The sequence below is a fragment of the Lissotriton helveticus genome, chromosome 4_1, assembly GCF_964261635.1.
Source record: "Lissotriton helveticus chromosome 4_1, aLisHel1.1, whole genome shotgun sequence".
NCBI classification, from domain to species: Eukaryota; Metazoa; Chordata; class Amphibia; order Caudata; family Salamandridae; genus Lissotriton; species Lissotriton helveticus.
In genome coordinates this window covers 561,461,629-561,476,102 of record NC_136063.1, presented here as the reverse complement: position 1 = coordinate 561,476,102, position 14,474 = coordinate 561,461,629, and the positions used below count along the sequence as shown (strand labels likewise).

At 47.2% G+C, this 14,474-nt stretch overlaps 1 protein-coding gene across 3 annotated transcripts in view; it reads right to left on the bottom strand.

The window, feature by feature from the left end:
• The window catches only part of EYA1 (EYA transcriptional coactivator and phosphatase 1), a 265,134-nt gene that overhangs the window by 222,478 nt on the left and 28,182 nt on the right, over nt 1-14,474 (bottom strand). The gene's annotated exons all lie outside the window — the stretch shown is intronic.

Genomic DNA, 14,474 nt, shown 5'->3' with positions numbered 1-14,474 from the left:
CTTGAAAAGACTCGTTGACGTAAAGAATTGTTCATATACTAAGCAAAGAATGTTAGATGCTCAATTTTTCTACAGGACCATAAGGTGCCTGTCAATAATTACAAGTGATTTATTGACCCGCTGGTCTTTTTCAGTGCTCCTACATCATTTGTTTTTTTGACCAACAGGTTCAGTTTCCATCTGAACTGGTCTTCAGCTTTAGTTTCCATCTGAAGTGGTCTTCATTCATCTGATGTGAGGTAGGCTTTTCTTTAATCCCTAAAGAAGCATTGCTGCATACAACTAATAGAGCACCCAATGTACTGCTGAAACAACTGCCCCATTCTATGAAATGTCTACAAATATGCTGTCAACAATTCAAAATGACTACCAGTTTCTAGCAAAGTCTTTTAACCTCTGCCACAATACCAGAGTCATAAATGTGATGATATTCCTGTTTTAGACAAGAAATGATGTTAACCAATATCCTCCCATTCTTGACACCAGTAGGCTTTTACGATGCTAAAAATCCATTCCTGAAGAGTTGAGAGTACAATGTGAACCTAGCCTTAAGTAACAGTCATATATTTGGAACTATATTTTGTTCTTAGTTCACAGAGGCTAGAAGCTATCCTAGTATTTATACATCATATATGTTCCGACAATTGAAACATCTGGATTAAAATAGCAGAGAATGATAGAGGAAAAAGTCAGATAGTGGCAGTACCTCATAGAGATTTCATCTATGGGTAACAGACTTTTACATACTGTAGATGTGACCAACCAAGGTTAAGCTATGTTTTTGGTTGCCCTCAGAAAAAGATGTCTCCCACTGTCTAATTGCTTTCTTCCAGCAACGTATTGGTGGTTGTGTAGAACTACTGGAGTTTGTTTTATTCTTGCTGTGAAATAGAAAATAATTCCCAGGTTTCTAAAAGTTAGATATTGGCGTATTCTGACTGGTGCCCTGACTTTGGTGAAGCTATATGGATGTTGTGAACAAAGGTTCATTGACTATTACATCTTGTACATCTATCTTCTCTTGCATATGGTCTAAGTGGTAAAACAAAGTTGCACATTGTGCTATGTGTCACAGTTGTGAAAGAAGTTCAATTGTAAAAGAACTTTATTACTAAGGCACTAGGCTAAAGCTAGTCTGCAGCCAACCATCCATGTAACATTAATGGTGGCAATGATCCGTCATTTGGAGGACAGCGAATAAATGCTCTATATATCTGTGCTACATAAAGGAAAGGTCCGGGGGAAACTGTCAAGCCCAAGATCTCAGCAAAGGCTGATTTTGTAGTTACCACCATTAGAAGATCTCGAGGTTCAATGTAAATGCATCAGTTTACAACAATCTGATCACCCAAGAGGTCATCTTCACAAAAAAAGGGTAGCCGTATACAGGGCATGGCGAATACAAGCAGCGAGGTTAATTCTCACTCTTTAAATAATTTTCGTTAATGAACTGACTCAGTATTTGTGACGTGGCATGCCCATGGTACACTCTGAAAATGATTTCAGATGCATGTGGTGCCGTAAAAAACAAATAAATACAGCAATCATCTTTACAGACCTGATGAGGCTCACTAAGATGGAAGTTATTGAGTCCCATTCCCGTGCACTTCTCCACCTGAATCACTAAAATGCCACTCTGTGAAATCCCTCTCTAAGACTGAGATGTGGTAGGCAGCCGCGGCCCGTGGAGGGAGTTACGGTGGGGCAGGGAGGCGGGGAGGGGGAGAGGCAGGGTGGAGAGTGCTAAAAACCGGCATATGGATAATAGCAGGTAAGTACACAATTTAATTAATAAAACGAAATTCGTAGCACGCACAGCATTGCATTTTGCCATGCAGTGCGCGCTACGAATTTCGTTTTATTAATTAAATTGTGTACTTACCTGCAATGATCCATATGCCTGTTTTTAGCACCCTCCACCCCGCCCCTCTTCCTCCCCGCCTCCCTGCCCCACCGTAACACCCTCCACGGGCCGTGGCTGGTGGTAGGTACATGGAAACGGCCACAAAAACGGAGATGCGCAAATTTCTGTGTTTTTCATAATGTAACCAGGTTGTAGAAAGTTGGGTAATGATTGTAAAAACACAACATGCATGAAAAGAATTCTCAAGACACGAGATCTTAAGCAATATTTCTATGAACGCAAAGACTGGCCTCTAGCTGGTGGTCAGGTCTGAGAAGAGTTCTTTCTGGATGCAATGTCTTGAATCTTTCCTGTGGCCAAGGAACCACATCTCAGACAAATCAGTACTAGATTCAGGTTCAAGAAGTCACCCACCTAGATGTATGAAATTGCTGCTCTTACTAAATTGTGTGCTGGGCTTTCCTAAGTCTAAGTCTCAGCCCTCTGAATCGCTGCCTGGCATTAGCTTGCAAGATGACCCTCTGAATTAACGGCTCCCTTCTGATGTGATATGAGACATACAGGTGACAAGTTTGAATTCCACCCGAGCCAGCTCTGTCTTTCATCCTTTCAATAGAAATACACAGATCACCACTAAACTGGCTAATAGTAACAAACACCCTGTTTTTCAGAGCACTTAAAATGGCAGTACTGTGTTATCAAGTGCTAAAGGCAAAATTATTTATTATTTACCATTCTGTTTTTATTGCAGATGTTACGTTTGCTATAGAATTGTTGTTTCAAGGGCAAGCCAATATTATACAGATATCAAGGGTTCCAGCAGTGGCGCTAGATTTACTCATTTATTTGGCACAACTGAAGGAAATATGTGAAAATATGAATCGATAACAGGAATTAGGCAATAGCAAATACAGAATAAATTGCGATTTCTCTTGTATTTGAAATAGGCATCTTTTGTGCAATCAGTGCACACATGAATTAAAATGCGTTCTTCATGAAAGCATATTTACAGTGGTTCATGTACATGGAGAAAACCGTGGACCACGGTGTTTAGTGAACTGTGCTGAATTGTTTAAAATGATAAATGCAAAAACTAAATATATATTAGTCAATACATGCGTTGTACAAAGTAGCTTTGTCAATTGTTACAGGGTAGTAAGTGATGCTGACCAAATTAAACCATGTGGTAATCTAGTATCACACAGAGCTGAGATAATTGCAACAGCACTTTTATCTTAGATACTAATATTTTTTTATTAATCCCCAGAGAACGATATATGGGATAAAGAACACCCCACCATATAATATAGGGATATTGAAAGTCACTGAGGAGTTGCATGACCATATGAAGAAACGAAGCCTGAGGTCAAGTTCCTTTATAAATTCATAAAACTCTGAAGTGAGGTTTTGGCAAAATATCACTCATCTATACTGCCAGACACCTCCTGCCAGCGTTACACATATGTACCAACAACAAGAGAGAAAGGTATAGGAATCACTCTTCTTCCCCTAATAAACATAACTCATCAACAAAAGAGTGACTTTGGTGCAAAGAAATGAAGTGAAGTAACAAAATTTGCAACCAAAATGGAGGGTGTGTGTATGTGATGAAAATACACTCTGTTTTAAAAAAAAAAAAACTCACTCACCAACCTAGTTGGTGACATGCTTCATCATCGGGTTCCCACCAGGGAGACCGAATGTCTCCCCGGTGTGCTACAAGCCTGAGTTACAGCGGAGCGGGCTATTTGGGACTGTGTGATAGTGCAAAAAGGTGGGTGTAGGTATTAAAAGATGGCAGGCTGATCCCAGAACTAATTTTAACATAAGATGCCGCAAAAATACCACAAAACTGACTGAATTTTTTTTGCAATTTAATCACTCCCCCAATGACATCAGGTGGACTATCATTGAGCAACTTCAGTCGATTATAGGGTCACAACATGTACTCTTTGAGAAGGAGCAACAGTGGATATACCGTTTGTCCACACACGAATTTGGGTTGAATGATAATATACCATGGGGCACTGTAATGTGACGCTAATCAGATCTTTACACCGTTGCACCACCATGATGTTTTCATTGATACTAATGTAAGACCCTCTTGCCTTTTCCAATTTAGGGCATTTTTGGTTTTCTACTAAAGATCGCCTCCTGGGGTTTTTAATTATGTACTGAAATACGATTACTCAATCAATCAATCAATCATGCCATTTGTATAGCGCACTACTCACCCGGGAGGGTCTCAAGGCGCTTGGGGGAGGGGTATGCTACTGCTCGAACAGCCAGGTCTTGAGTTGTTTCCTGAAGGCGAGATGGTCCTGGGTCAGCCGAAGGTGGATGGGGAGGGAGTTCCAAGTCTTGGCAGCCAGGTAAGAGAAGGATCTTCCTCCGGCGGTGGCTCTTCGGATGCGTGGTACGGCTGCGAGGGCGAGGCTGGTGGACCGTAGCTGGCGGGTGGGCGTGTAGAAGGTCAGGCGGTCGTTGAGGTACTTGGGGCCCAGGTCGTGGAGAGACTTGTGTGCGTGGGTGAGGAGCCGGAACGTGATCCTCTTGTCGATGGGGAGCCAGTGCAGGTTCCTCAGGTGGCTGAAGATGTGGCTGCGTCGGGGGACATCCAGGATGAGTTGGGCGGAGGCGTTCTGGATGCGCTGGAGTCTTTTCTGTAGCTTGACTGTGGTTCCGGCGTAGAGGGCGTTTCCGTAGTCCAGTCGGCTGGTGACGAGTGCCTGGGTGACAGTCTTCCTGGTCTCGGTCGGGATCCAGCGGAAGATCTTGCGAAGCATACGCAGGGTGTTGAAGCACAATGAGGAGACGGCGTTGACTTGTCTGGTCATCGAGAGGGAGGGGTCCAGGATAAAGCCCAGGTTGCGTGCGTGGTCGGTTGGCTTGGGTGCGGTGCCCAGGGCTGGGGGCCACCAGGAGTCGTCCCAGGCGGAGGGCGAAGATCCCAGGATGAGGACTTCCGTCTTGTCCGAGTTCAGTTTCAGGCGGCTGTCCTTCATCCACTCGGCGACATCTTTCATCCCTTCGTGTAGGCAGGTTCTGGCGGTGTCGGGGTCTCTGGTGAGGGAGAGGATCAGCTGGGTGTCGTCGGCGTAAGAGATGATGTTGAGGTTGTGCTGGCGTGCGATGGCTGCGAGAGGTTTCATGTAGATGTTGAAGAGGGTGGGGCTGAGTGAAGATCCTTGCGGGACGCCGCAGATGACTTCGGTGGCCTCGGAGCGAAACGGGGGGAGGTGGACTCTTTGTGTTCTTCCGGCGAGGAACGAGATGATCCACTCCAGTGCCTTCTCTTGGATACCGATTTTGCTGAGGCGCTGGACTAGGGTGCGGTGGCAGACCATATCGAACGCAGCGGAGAGGTCCAGGAGGATGAGGGCCACTGTTTCCCCCTTGTCGAGCAGGGTCCGGATGTCGTCGGTGGCTGCGATGAGGGCGGTCTCGGTGCTGTAGTTGGCTCTGAATCCGGACTGCGAGGGGTCGAGGGATCCGTTCGTCTCGAGGAAGGTGGTCAGCTGTCTGTTGACGATCTTCTCGATGACTTTAGCAGGAAAAGGGAAGAGCGAGATGGGGCGGAAGTTTTTGAGATCGGTGGGGTCCGCTGTAGGTTTCTTCAGGAGGGCGCTGATCTCGGCGTGCTTCCAGCTCTCCGGGAAGGTGGTGGTGTTGAAGGAGGCGTTGATGATGTTCCGTAGTTGGGGTGCGATGGTGGAGTTGGCCTTGTTGAAGACGTGGTGTGGGCAGGGGTCGGTCGGTGATCCGGAGTGGATGGTGTTCATCGTGCGGGCTGTGTCTCCGGTGGTCACCGTGGTCCAGGTGCGAAGGGTGGCGGTGGGGGGCGTTGGTTCAACGGTTGGGTGCGTGGGTGGGGCACCGAAGCTGTTGTGGATGTCGGTGATCTTGCGGTGGAAGAACGAGGCGAGGGAGTCGCAGAGGTCTTGTGACGGAGTGATGTCGTTGGTGCCGGTGCTGGGGTTGGAGAACTCCTTGACGATAGTGAAGAGCTCTTTGCTGTCGTGGGCGTTGTTGTCCAGTCGTTCCTTCAGGGATTTCTTCTTGGTGGTGCGGATGAGCTGGTGGTGCTTGCGGGTAGCCTGTTTGAGGGCGGTCATGTTGTCGGTGGTCCGGTCGAGGAGCCAGGCTTTCTCGAGGGTGCGGCAGTCCTTCTTGGAGTCCTTGAGGTCGTCGGTGAACCAGGATGCCTTCTTGCTTCTGGGTCTGCTGGGAGGGTTCTTTAGTGGCGCGAGGTCGTCGGCGCAGGCGGTCAGCCACTGTGTGAAGTTGCGGGCTGCTTCGTTGGGGTCCGTTGTGTTGGCGGGTGGGCTCTGGCTGAGGGAGGTGGTGAGCTGGTCTGCGGTGATCTTGCTCCAATTCCTGTGAGGTACCTGTTGCGGGTGGTGGTGGGTCGTGGATCTTTTGAAGCTGAAGTGGACGCAGCTGTGGTCGGTCCAGTGGAGTCCGGTGGCGTGGCTGAAGGTGATGTACTTGCTGGAAGAGAAGACGGGATCAAGCGTGTGGCCGGCGTAGTGGGTGGGGGTGTTGACCAGTTGCTTGAGTCCGAGGTTGGTGAGGTTTTCCAGCAGGGCGGAGGTGTTGCGGTCCTTGTTGTTCTCCAGGTGGAAGTTGAGGTCCCCGAGGAGGATGTAGTCGGTGGAGGGGAGGGCGTGCGGGCTGATGAAGTCTGTGATGTCTTCGCTGAATTGTGTGCGTGGTCCCGGGGGTCTGTAGATGAGGGTGCCTCTGAGGGTCGTCTTAGGGTCGGTGTGAATCTGGAAGTGGAGATGTTCGGCTGCGGCGAAGGAGTCGTTGGCGTCGGTCGTGATGCGGATGGTGTTCCTGTGGACGATGGCGATGCCACCTCCGGTCTGGTTGATGCGGTCCCTCCTGATGATCTTGTACCCGTCCGGGATGGCGATGGCGATGTCGGGTGCAGAGGAGGCGTTCATCCAGGTTTCCGCGAGGAAGGTGACGTCCGGTGATGTAGCGTCGAGGAGGTTCCAGAGTTCCACGGCGTGTCTGTGGACGGAGCGGGTGTTGATCAGGATGCACTTGAGGTGGTTGCTGCTGGTGTTTGTCTTGGCGGGTGCGGGGCAGGTTCGGAGGCAGGTGAACTTGCAGGTGCAGCAGGTGAAGGGTCCGTGGGTGCGTCTTGGGGTGGCTCGGCAGCAGGCGTGGGTACGGCCGGCATTGAGTGCGTTGAGAGTGGCGGCGTCGTAGGTCAGTCGGGTCGTCTTGCCTTGGCGGGAAGGGCCAGGGGTCCTGGCGCTGGGCGCGGTCCAGGCGCGGACGGGCGCAGACGGGCTTACCTTTGGTGCACCTTCGGCGCTCAATCGGCGCTCCCGCTGCGGGCGGCGAATGGAATCACAGGGGGGCGGGGCCGCAGGGAGGCAGCGGCGGGAAATTCCAAGAAGCAGCGGGCAGCGGGAAATTCCCAGGAGCAGCGGGAAATTCCCAGGAGCAGCGGGCAGCGAGCGAAGGAATCTGCAGGCAGGAGGCGGCAAAGGCAGGCAGGAGCGGCAACAGTGAGTGGGGCGACCAAGCCCTGTGGAGGGCTGAGCGGTCACATATGCGCCTTAATGGTATTTCTGTAAAAGCCATATAGTTTGGGACACAAACATAAGATCACTTTGCCTCTTCCACTTTCTGGGACGGTGGCGTTTTCTACAAAAAAGATCCCCCATGTCTTTGAATTTTAACCTAATAAATACGATAGTGCAGATATGCACATTAACGGTATTTCTGAAGCATCATATCATTTAGGTGTTATAGCGCGTGAACTTTCGTGTCAAGAGCAATGCCTCAATAAAGTTTCCAGCTTATGAAAGCGTCCTGGCCCTTTAAAATTAAACCACATGTCACGCCGCACATCTTACAAGCTGATACTCACGTGACCGCAGCATCGTACTTCTGTTACCGGGCAGCGCCCTGTCAACAACATTCGGGCCGCGGACGAGGACGCAGTAGGTCGTGTGAGGGTTTCCCCCTCCTAAAAATAAGTAAGTGTGCGTTGACGTATGAGTGTTTGCGAGGTGCCTTATACTTCAATTTGTTGGCTGTTTAAGCAGCAAAACTTACCGAAGAGGCTTTCTTTGTCTCCCTTTATTTTAAGAAATTACATGGCGAAAATAAAACCGACGCTGATCCCATGACGTGAAGCCATTTCAGTCTTCATGTAAGACGCCTAAAAACGTACCGATATTCTTCCATGCTACGGTGCACACACCCCTTTGCCAGAGAGATGTGTGTGGTGTGAAAGTCACTTCATGCTTTTATTTGAGTGGCGATAGCACTAACTGAGCTTGTACTTCATGTGTGGTGCACGGTGTGATTTAACTCGTGTAAATGCGTGAGGACGCTCATAAAATAATGAAGAGATTCACACATTAAGTCAATGTACAACTAAACCTCTGGCATGATTAAATAACAGGGGTTTGATCACTAGTGTTATAATAAATACGAGAACTGGTGGGGAAAAAAAGTCTGAAACATGTGACCCATAAACACGGGGTTACTGATGAATATATACCTCGACAGAATCGTAAGAGAAAATAATATTTCTGCATGGATGCCTTGATGTATGTTTCCTGTTTGCTTTTATCTTTCAGATTAGGGCCTTTGGAAATTCCGGGAGCGCCCCTTTTTGGGTAAAACCATGAGTTTTATCACACATACACACACTCCCCAGTTAGGGTACGCCTTAGCGTGCGTATACCGCCGGGGTGTCCCTTTGGTCCTGATGAAAGCTTTGCTAAATTAGCAGTCTTAAGCAGAAACATGTCGACCATTTTCCACATTTAACCGAGGATACAGCTGGTTCACTTTAGAAACCAACACGTGTCCGCCTCACCAGATTTTAATGATTGCATGCTGTCCTTTTATTAAAATTAGTTCTAGGAGCAGCCTGCCATCTTTTAATACGTACACCCACCTTTTTGCACTATCACACAGTTCCCAAAAAACCGGATGTACGTCATTATGACGCACACTTTTACAACGCGTTCCATTACAACGCGGTTGTAACAACGCAAGTCGTTACAACAAAAAAATTAATTTACTATTCCAACACCAGTCCCCGTGGATAGTAGGGAAGGTGTTGGGATAGTAAATTAAATGATTTACTATCCTTGAGCGCCCCCAGCGCAATTTGTTGTAACAACTTTCGTTGTTATGACCGCGTCGTAATGGAACGGCGTTGTAATGGTTGCGTCGTAAACGTCGCATACCAAAAAAACCAGCTCCGCTGTAACTCAGGCGTTGTAGCACACCGGGGAGACATTCGGTCTCCATGGCGGGAACCCGATGATGAAGCATGTCACCAAGTAGGTTGGTGAGTGAGCTTTTTTTTTTTAATAACAGAGGTTTTTTTCATTATATACACACACACACACACACCCATTTTGGTTGCAAATGTTGTTACTTCAATTGTTTTCTTTGCGCCAAAAGTCATTCTTTTGTTGATGAGTAGCATTACACTTATGCCACCCTAGTGGCAACATCTTCGTGCTGTGTAAAGATACTTCCTCTAGAAGACACTATTTTTTTCTGATGTTCTCCTTCATGGTGATTGACTCACAAGGACATTTGTACGAATATCATTTGCTAATTCTGAAGATAAAAAATGTGCATTTCTTTTATAAAGCCTCAGCATCATACCCTAAAACTAAAATGTACTGACAATTCTATATTTCAAACCCAGAAGCATAAAATATTAAGAATTCTGCACTGTTGCTGTGAAACAGACTTGTAATGTAATTCTTTTGAAGTTGGTAAAGTCCCTGAATCATATCTTTATTGGCCTTTGTTTACACGCCTCCCTCTAAATTGTAGAGACACATAATGACCACAAAACAGAGGCCAACTATTTTGTACACCCTCCCCTCATTATAAGAGTTTCAGGCCGAATCAGTTCTTTGTAAAGTTTTCGGATACCCCAGGGTAAGTTCTTCATGAACAAATCATAACGTGAATGAAACTACTTTATTGATTTTTATTAAAGTATAAAGGCTTGAAGCAGAGACTATTTTAGGCAGCAGTGCAATACCTTTCAGAGATTAAAAGATGAGTGCCCTTAGTACTAGCTTTTTTTTTGTTTTACAGTGATCTTGTTGGGCATGCCTTGTGGTATATAGAAATTGGTCACAATTGGAGGTCACCTTTTTTTATTGCTACGCAAGAAAACTAAAGATATTCGGGCACAGCTTTACATTTTCTTTTAAACAATTATTGTGTTTCCTTCCCATACAGGGCCAGCTTGGGAACTAAAAGCAGCCCAGCCCACACTCTCTTCCCAGTGGCGTAATGAAACTTGAGTGAGCCCAACTGCAAACTTCATGGATGTCCCCCCCCCTTCATGCTCCGGGCCCAGTCAGGAGCTTTCAGGCCACCACCCGTGCACAGTACAGAGGAGCCCCTTAGAGCTCAGCTCCCCTGCTCCGCTGGGGCTTAGGGGGCTTTTGTTTCGCCACTATCTCTCTCTCTCGTGTTCTCTTTTTCTTTTTTTCGCTTTTTGCCTCCTGTGCCTGCTGCCATAAACCCAGGGGAGCCAGTCTTTATCATTTACAAGCAGGCCTCCAATGGCTCCAGCTTGCTCTTCCCCCACCTGGCAAAATGCCTGATAAAATAAATGATCACTCTAGCCCTGTGTTCCTGGTTTTATTTTCAGGGACTTTTCGAATACTAGATTACACCAAAACATTCATGACAATAAATGCTTCGATCATCAGGAAAGCAGGTCTCGAATAAAACAGGCCTCGAGCTGATTAAAAGCAAGTATCCAGTTTGGTATCTTCCTTTGGGACGTTGACTACTGAAAATTGTTCTTCCTTTCCCTATAATTTTATTTACTCATTATATGTGGGGTTTTCAATAGTGCTGCATATTGACTTGCACCACACCTGGGCACTTACATCTGTGGTTACAACTATTTAGGACAAGCATTGGCATAGCCAATAGGTCTCGCCTTTGGGGCGTTATAAGTGTTTAGATAGAGCTATTGGCTTTGTGAAAAATTGTAATATGTGTTGTAGAGCATTGTGAATGTAGTGCAGCATGTTGAAAATGTATAAGTTATAATAAAAATGTGTGTTATAACCATTTCTGGCACCTTATAAATAACCTAAAATATAATATATATAACAGAAGTATCCTACTAAAAACCAGAATTAACACCAACATTGTGTTGTAGTTTATCTGTTTATTCAATGCTGTCTAGTTTTCTTTGCTTGTTTTAAAACATCTTTGTTATAGTTTTTATTGTTAGGTGTGGGATATAAACAACAGGAGGGTGGATGTTGTGAAATAGTACTTTAATTAGATAGGAGTAGTGGAGAGTTATTTGTGTAGAATTAAGATATGCCACATTTTTATGTCAAACTGAAGTTGTGCGGTGTAATGCTGTGGTTGTTGTGAGTAGTGGTGGAGGTGATGCTCAGGTGCTTAGTGATGTTTTGGTGATGAGTTATGCCGATATTGTATAGCTGAACTGGTGCTTATGTGATGCTAAGTGATGTTTTTTATTCTGTGTTGAGGTGTTGCTGTATTGATGCTGAAGTGGTGCTGTGTTGTGGGGTTGTGCAGGTGCTGAGCTGGGCTGCACTGGTGGTGGTGCATTGATGTGGAGGTGGCTACAGACTCAGCAGGTCTGGTGAAGAGTTCATCGTTCAACAACTTCAGAGGCCCAACGATGCCACTTATCGGTAACAGCACAACATCTTTATAGCACTTAGAATGGGGCTGAAGTGCGGTAAAAGACACTATGAGAAAAAGTAAAGACGTCAGACCGTGCTGGTATCTGTAACCCATGGAGACAGACCTACGGGAGGATGACGTACAATGTATCACGGATTGACGCAAAGTGTAATATGAAAAGGCTGTGTGGGCACCTAGAGAGACTATTGGAAGGGTGTTACTACTAGCCCCGCATTACACAGAGCGACAACCTGAGCCCCTCCGACCCTCTGCAGAAATCTAGGGGGTGTGGAGACAAACTGCAGCATTTCATATATAAGGACTACAAAGCCCGGATTTTACATGGCGCTGAACAACAGATGTTTATTGTTACCCCGCTCAATGGTACTTATTTTATCGGCCTCAGAAGAATGAAAAGCTGAGTGGACACGCACACATTTGAACCTGTGACCCTGAGGTCAAACATAGGACTTAGGAAATACTAGGGGTCTTAGTCCAATGAGCCAACAGACCGAGACCTGGGGGGAAAAAACAAAGAGAACTCTGAAGGCACTGTGGTGGCGCAGATTGGGTCTGTGTCTGGACAGCTGTGGTTTCACCACCCCCAGCCCATACAGGGAGTATTTGAGCCTCATGCGAAGCTTTCAGGTCTGACCGATAGAGGGGCACTGGACAGGGTGACCCCGGTAGTTTTGAGAAGGGGTCCTTCTATTGAACTGTTCAGTCTTCAGTTCTTTTCCTGAATATATTTAATCCTGCCTGAGGCTTCGAGGAGTGTGTAGCGAGAGTCTGAGGCCCTGGCCTGCCCCGTATTAGAGGCAGATGGCACTTGAAAGTGTGTGCGTGTGTGGGGTGGTGAAACAACGTATGCACCGGTATGAAAAACGCACCCAGTGCTAGATAAGGTACATCATTATGGCCTGACCTGTGCTCAAGAACAAGCCTGTAAACGCCTGGCCCATGTGTGTCACTGACTTTTACCCAACCCAACTAAAGACCAGGGCCACAGTCCCATCACACGAGCCCGCCGCACGGACTTCACCGGGAGTGCCGGCAACCACACCCCCCCACTTAACGAACGTCTCTTTCCCATGTTCTTCTTCCTTGCCCGCACCAATCCTCCCCTGCATAGCTCTATCCAAAGCGTGCCCTGGCATCAGCGCCTAGAAGCATCTTACCACGGGCTAAGGTGGGGCAGAGGGCACAGCACGCCTAAGAAAGGGTGCATAGAAACCCTGATGAGGTAGACACGAGGGCAGAGAGTGGTTCGCCTCTTGGCGCTATCTGACCATCTCAAAGGAATGGAGCTGCTGCATCCCACCCGCCCACCAAAAGTAATAAGGAAGAAACGAGTTTACCATCCAAGACTGGGATATTTGCCCCCTTCGGACCAAACCCTATGGAAGAGGGGCTCGCTCTCCGCCACCTAGTTGCCCCCTCGGGTGAGATATACAAGGTAACAGTGCTTGTTTTATCTAATTTATGTAAGATGTCATGAGGTGGAGCTCCAAGGATCACAAACTAATTATCCGCATTTTGTTTTCATGAATATAAAAACTACAAAGGCAAGGGAGCATTTGCAGGAAAAAAAGGTGGGTCCGCGATGACATTCACTAGCGCCCCGTGACTTGTACGCGTACCTCGACCCGGTGGCTCACTGCGGGATGGGAACCTGGAAGATGTGTGCAGAGCTCCTCTCTTAGACAGAAGGTCACCATGCCATGCAGGCGCTAGAAGAGGACCTACAGAAAGAAAGCGCTGCACAAACTCAGGGGGTTAACACCCCGACCATGGGTAAACAAACTGCACAATACCTAATAATAAAACTTGGGGCTAGGCTGCAGGCTTCCGCCAGCCTTTAATCCACTCAAACACAATAACGAACTCACCCTTATGAACGCACAGCACTAGAAGAGGATCGACGGGATGAAGTCCCGGTGACAGCTCAACGTGTTCATAAGCTGCATTAGACAGGTGGTTATAACGCATGCTCCGGGCATCCGCTTTCTAAGGCGCACCACTTGGCAGTTGCACAATACCATGGAGAGTCTGCATGACGTGAACATGTTACACGAAGCGCTTCAAAGCACGTCCCGCCTGCCCCACGCCCGTAGACAGATCCTTATTGTACCGCTGGTCTTTGCATTAAACGTTTTAGTGTTTATTTATTTAAAGGGACCTTTTGAAGTGGCAGGAGCTCTTAGCATCAAAGAAGAAGGAGAACACCAAAGTGTAAACAAGCGCGGCTGTGAAAGCCAAGATAACGAGGAATGCAGCTGGCACAATGCGCACTGCTGCTCCCTCCCGAGGCCCCTAGGCCATGGGAGTGAAAGTTTAGAGGAAAGGCGGGACATGCACCCGTCTTTGGCCATTTGTGTGCTTTCATTATTGAAAGCCACACACAAAGGCCAATGGAATGTGTGGGCGGAGGCCGACCCACACGGAGGAGTCTCGTGGAAGTCTGGAGTGATTCCAAGAGGCCCTCTCCGCTAGGGTCGACCTAAAAAAGGAGGATGTGGCTAAAATAGGGACATTAAATATTGATTGTTCAAGACTTAATGTGGGGATTCAGAAGGATTTCTTTGGCGGTTTCTGGAGCGTTGTCGGATTGAGGGCATGGGGCAGAATATTGGATGGAAAGCCAAGTCAATCCTTGTCCATTGGCTGTGGCATGAAAATCACTGCAGGAAAATGCTTCTTCTTCACGTTTCATATTTCTTTGAATAATTCAGTTTTTATAATTTTTCTCAAGATCAGGTATTTTGATTGGGCTTCTAGGGGGGCAGAAAGAGTGTTCTATAGCTTTTGGTCTTCTATGCCTAGGGTTCTGTACCCATGTTTTAAGGCAGGGACTAGGTTCATCAGAGACTCTTGTTGAAACCATGTTGAGGGGGCAGCTTAAGAAAGTCCCTGGGCCTCT